This window comes from Mustela lutreola, chromosome X (genome assembly GCF_030435805.1).
Source record: "Mustela lutreola isolate mMusLut2 chromosome X, mMusLut2.pri, whole genome shotgun sequence".
Classification (NCBI taxonomy): Eukaryota; Metazoa; Chordata; class Mammalia; order Carnivora; family Mustelidae; genus Mustela; species Mustela lutreola.
In genome coordinates, this window is record NC_081308.1 from 64,801,272 (window position 1) to 64,806,649 (window position 5,378).

Here is a 5,378-nt window from a genome sequence, read left to right on the forward strand (position 1 = left end):
TGAGGAGTGACATGCAGATGAGGACTCTATCGGGTCCTAAAGAAGTTCCACCCTTAGGTACCAAATGTCACTGCACATTGTGGCTCAGGACTCCATTGAGCCCTGAAAAAGTAACACCCTTAGGATCCAAATGTCACCCCATACTGTGGATGAGGACTCTATCGAGCCCTGAAAACTTCCCTGTTTGTGTGCCAAATGTCATGCACTGAAATAAAATTCTCAGACACCAGTCTGAGGGGCGGTGCAGGGCTGCCTCTATAAGGGAGAGCAGCAGCAGCTGAACCCTGCACATAGCTTTTATTCTGGTTTTGTTTTTATCAGAAATGCAAAGACAGATGCCTCCAAGTGTAGGAAAAGAGTATAAGGGGATGGCAAATATCTTGAAGCAGGCTTGCATTTTCCCCTACATGTAGACACACAGGGAGTCAGTCATGGAATAAGGGAGGAGCAGGATGTTTGGGCTAGCAATCACTGGGTGCAAGAAGGGGAGACTAAGAATTACATTCTTTCATAGCTTTTCCCTTTTGCCCTGTCCCGGGGGTTGTGGAATCCTGCTCCTACTGGGTCATTGCATTCAACACCCCGAGACCAGGAATGCTGCTGACATTTCAGCTGCTTCCATACTCACTCCTTAGGGCTTATAATATGTTGTCTAAGAATAAATCAACAAAGGTTATCATTCAAAATGGGAGAGATAGTTTCCCAGACATTTAAAAAAAAAAAAAACCTAAAGGAGTTCATGAACACTAAACCAGTCCTACAAGAAATATGAAAGGGGACTCTTTGAGTGTGAAAGAAAGACCCAAAGTGACACAGACTAGAAAGGAACAGAGAAAATCTCCAGAAACAACAAGAAAACAAGTAATAAAATGGCATTAAATACTTTCTGCATCGAGACACCTGGGTTGCTCAGTGGGTTGAGCCTCTGCCTTCAGGTCAGGTTATGATCTCGGGGTCCTGGAATCGAGCCCCACATCGGTCTCTTTGCTCAGCAAGGAGCCTGCTTCCCCCCACCCCTCGCCTGCCTCTCTGCCAGCTTGTGATCTCTCTCTCTCTGTGTCAAATAAATAAATAAAATCTTTTTAAAAAATGCTTTCTGCATCTTTTGAGAAGATCGTGTGGTTCTCATCCTTTCTTTTATTAATGTAGTGTATCACACTGATTGATTTGTGAATATTGAACAAGGCCTCCAGCCCAGGAATAAATCCCACTTGATTGTGGTGAATAATTCTTTTAATGTGCCATTGCATTTGATATGCCAGTGTCTTGTTGAGAATTTTTGTATCCATATTCATCAGGAATATTAGCTTTTAACTCTCCATTTTAGTGGGGTCTTTGTCCGGTTTTGAAAATAAGGGCATGGTGGCCCCATAGAATGAGTTGGGAAGAGATATATTTGTTAGATTACTCCTTTCTGCCCATGGACTCTGCTGAGTAAGCATCATTAAAATCTCCCCTCCCACCACTGTCATGCCTAAGTCAGAGTCTCCCAAAGAGCCTGAACAGCTGCAGAAGCTCTTTATCAGAGGTTTGAGCTTTGAAACAACCGATGAGAGTCTGAGGAGCCATTTTGAGCAATGGGGAACACTTACGGACTGTGTGGTAATGAGAGATCCAACCACCAAGCACTCCAGAGACTTTGGATTTGCCATGTACACCCCTTTGGAGGAGGTGGATGCAGCCATGAATGCAATGCAACACAAGGTAGATGGAAGAGTTGTGGAACCAGAGAGGGCTGTCTCAAGAGAAGATTTTAAAGACTTGGTGCCCACTTAACTGTGAACAAGATTTTTGTTGGTGGCATTAAAGAAGACACTGGAGAACATCATCTCTAAGAAATTATTTTGAACAGTATGGGAAAATTGAAGTGATTGAGATCCTGAATGACTGAGGCAGTGGCAAAAACAGAGGTTTTGCTTTTGTAACATTTAATGACAACATTGTAGACAACTGTAGACAACATTGTCATTCAAAAATACCATACTGTGAATGACCACAACTATGAAGTAAAGACAGCCTTATCTAAGCAAGAAATGGCTAGTGCTTTATCCAGCCAAAGAGGCCAAAGTGGTATTGGAAAGTTTGCTGGTGGTTGTGGAGGTGGTTTTGGTGGGAATGGCAACTTTGGTCATGGAGGGAAGTTCAGTGGGTAAGGTGGTGTTGGTGGCAGTCAAGGCGGTGGCAGATATGGTGACAGTGGAGATGGCTATAATGGGTTTAGTAATGGTGGAAGCTACTTTGGAGGTGGTGGAAGCTATAATTATTTTGGCAATTACAACAATCAATCCTCAAATTTTAGATCCATGAAAGGAGGAAATTTTGGAGGCAGAAGCCCTGGCTTCTATGGTGGTGGAGGCCAATACTTTGCCAAACTACAAAACCAAGGCAGTTATGGCAGTTCCAGCAGCAGCAGTGGCTATGTTAGTGGCAGAACATTTTAAATACTGCCGGGAAAACAAAAGCTTAGCAGGAGAAGAGAGCCAGAGAAGTGACAGGGAAGCCACAGGTTACGACAGATTTGTGAACTCAGCCAAGCACAGCGGTGGCAGGGCCTAGCTGCTATAGAGAAGACATGTTTTAGACAGTACTCATGTGTATGGGCAAAAAACTCAAGGACTGAATCTGTGACTAATTGTATAACAGGTTATTTGTTTCTGTTCTGTGGAAAGTGTAAAACATTCCAACAAAGGGCTTTAATGTAGTTTTTTTTTTTTAATTTCTACCCATGCTGTTGATTGCTAAATGTAATAGTCTAATCATGACACTGAATAAATGTGTCTGAAAAAAAAAGAGTAAGTTGGGAAGTGTTCCTTCTTTTTCTACTTTTTTGGAACAGTTTAAGAAGAATAGCTATTAATTCTTCTTTAAATTTCTGGTAGAATTTCCCTGGGAAGTTGTCAGGCCCTGGACTTTGGCTTGTTGGGAGATTGTTGATGACTGACACAATTTCTTTTTTTTTATTTAATTGACATATAATGTATTATTTGTTTCAGGGGTACAAGTTTGTGATTCATTAGTCTTACACAATTCACAGCATTCACAATAGCACATACCCTCCCCAGTGTCCATCACCCAGACACCCCATCCTTCCCACCCCACCCCACCCCCCACTCAAGCAACCCTAAGTTTGTTTCCTGAGATTATGAGTCTTTTATGGTTTGTCTCCCTCTCTGGTTTCATCTTGTTTCATTTCCCCCTCAATTCCCCTATGATCCTCTGTCTTGTTTCTCAAATTCCTCATATTGATGAGATGATATGATAATTGTCTTTCTCTGATTGACTTATTTCACTTAGCATAATACCCTCAAGTTCCATCCACATCATTGCAAATGGCAAGATTTCATTTTTTTTGATGGCGTTGTGTGTACCATATCTTTTTTATCCATTCATCTGTTGATGGACATCTAGGCACTTTCCATAGTTTAGCTATTGTGGACTTGCTGTTATTAACATTGGGGTGCACGTGCCCCTTTGGATCACTACAAAATACCCAATAGTGCAATTGCTGGGATGTAGGTATCTCTGTTTTCAACTTTTTGAGGAACCTTCAAACTATTTTCCAAAGTTCCTGCACCAGCTTGCATTCCCCAAAACAGTGTAGAATGGTTCCCCTTTCTCCCCATACTCACCAGCATCTGTCATTTCCTAACTTGTTAATTTTAGCCATTCTGACTGGTGTGAGGTGATATCCCATTGAGGTTTTTTTTTTTCCTTCTCTCCCTTTTTTTTAAAAAATTAACATGTATTATTTGTTTTAGGGGTACAGGTCTGAGAATCATCAGTCTTACACAATTCATAGTGCTCAACATAGCACATACCCTCCCCCAATGTCCATCACCCAAGCACCCCATTCTTCCCACTCCCCTCCCCTTCAGAAACCCTCTGTTTCTTTCCTAAGATTAAGAGGCTGTTATGGTTTGTCTCCCTCCCCGGTCCCATCTTGTTTCATTTTTCCCTCCCTTCCCCTAAGATCCCCCACACCGCCTTTCAAATTCCTCATATCAGAGAGATCATATGATAATTCTTTTTCTCTGAATGACTTATTTCGCTCAGCATAATGCCCTCTAGTTCCATCCATGTCATTGCAAATGGCAAGATTTCATGGGGGTTTTGATGGCTTTATAGTATTCCATTGTGTATTTGCACCACATCTTCTTTACCCACTTATCTGTTGACAGACATCTAGGCTCTTTCCAGAGTTTAGCTATTGTGGACATTACTGCTAAAAACATTTGGGTGCATTGTACCCATTTGGATCACTACACTTGTATCTTTAGGGTAAATACCCTGTAGTACGATTGCCAGGTCATAGGTTAGATCTGTTTTCAACTTTTTGAGGAACCTCCAAAATGTTTTCCACACTGACTGCACCATCTTGCATTCCCACCAACAGTGTAGGAGGGCTCCCCTTTCTCTGCATTCTCACAAACATCTGTCCTTTCCTGACTGGTTAATTGTAGACATTCTAACTGGTGTGAGGTGGTATCTCACTTTGATTTGTATTCGTATTTCCCTGATGCCCACTGATGTTGAACACTTCTTCATGTGTCTGTTGGCCATCTGGATGTCTTCTTTGCAGAAGTGTCTGTTCATGTCTTCTACCCATTCCTTGGTTGGATTATTCGTCCTTTGGGTGTTGAGTTTGATAAGTTCTTTATAGATATTGGACACTAGCCCTTTATCTGGTCTGTCATTTGCAAATATCTTCTCCCATTCTGTCAGTTGCCTTTGGATCTTGTTGACTGTTTTCTTTGCTGTGCAAAATCTTTTGATCTTGATGAGTTCCCAAGAGTTCATTTTTGCCCTTCCTTCCCTTGCCTTTGTTGATGTGTCTAGGAAGAAGTTGCTGTGGCTGAGGTGGAAGAGGTTGCTGCCTGTGTTCTCTTCAAGGATTTTGATGGATTCCTGTTTCACATTGAGGTCTCTGATCAATTTTGAGTCTATTTTGTGTGTGGTGTAAGGAAATGGTCGAGTATCCTTCTTCTACATGTGGCTGTCCAATTTTCTCAACACCATTTGTTGAAGAAACTGTCTTTTTTCCATTGGACATTCTTTCCTGCTTTGTCGAAGATTAGTTGACCATAGAGTTGAGGGTCCATTTCTGAGCTCTCTATTCTGTTCCAATGATCTATGGGTCTGTTTTTGTGCCAGTACCATACTCTCTTGATGATTACAGCTTTGTAATAGAGCTTGAAGACTAGAATTGTGATGTCACCAACATTGGTTTTCTTTTTCAACATTCCTCTGACTATTCGGTGTCTTTTCTGGTTTCATACAAATTTTAGGATTATTTGTTACATTTCTTTGAAAAAAGTTGATGGTATTTTGATAGAGATTGCATTAAATCTGTAGATTGCTCTAGGTAGCATAGACATTTT

General features: G+C 41.4%; 1 pseudogene; it reads left to right on the top strand.

The window, feature by feature from the left end:
• Positions 1 to 1,470: 1,470 nt before the first annotated feature.
• On the top strand, positions 1,471 to 2,441 carry LOC131820859 (heterogeneous nuclear ribonucleoprotein A1-like; annotated as a pseudogene).
• The last annotated feature ends 2,937 nt before the right edge of the window (positions 2,442 to 5,378 follow it).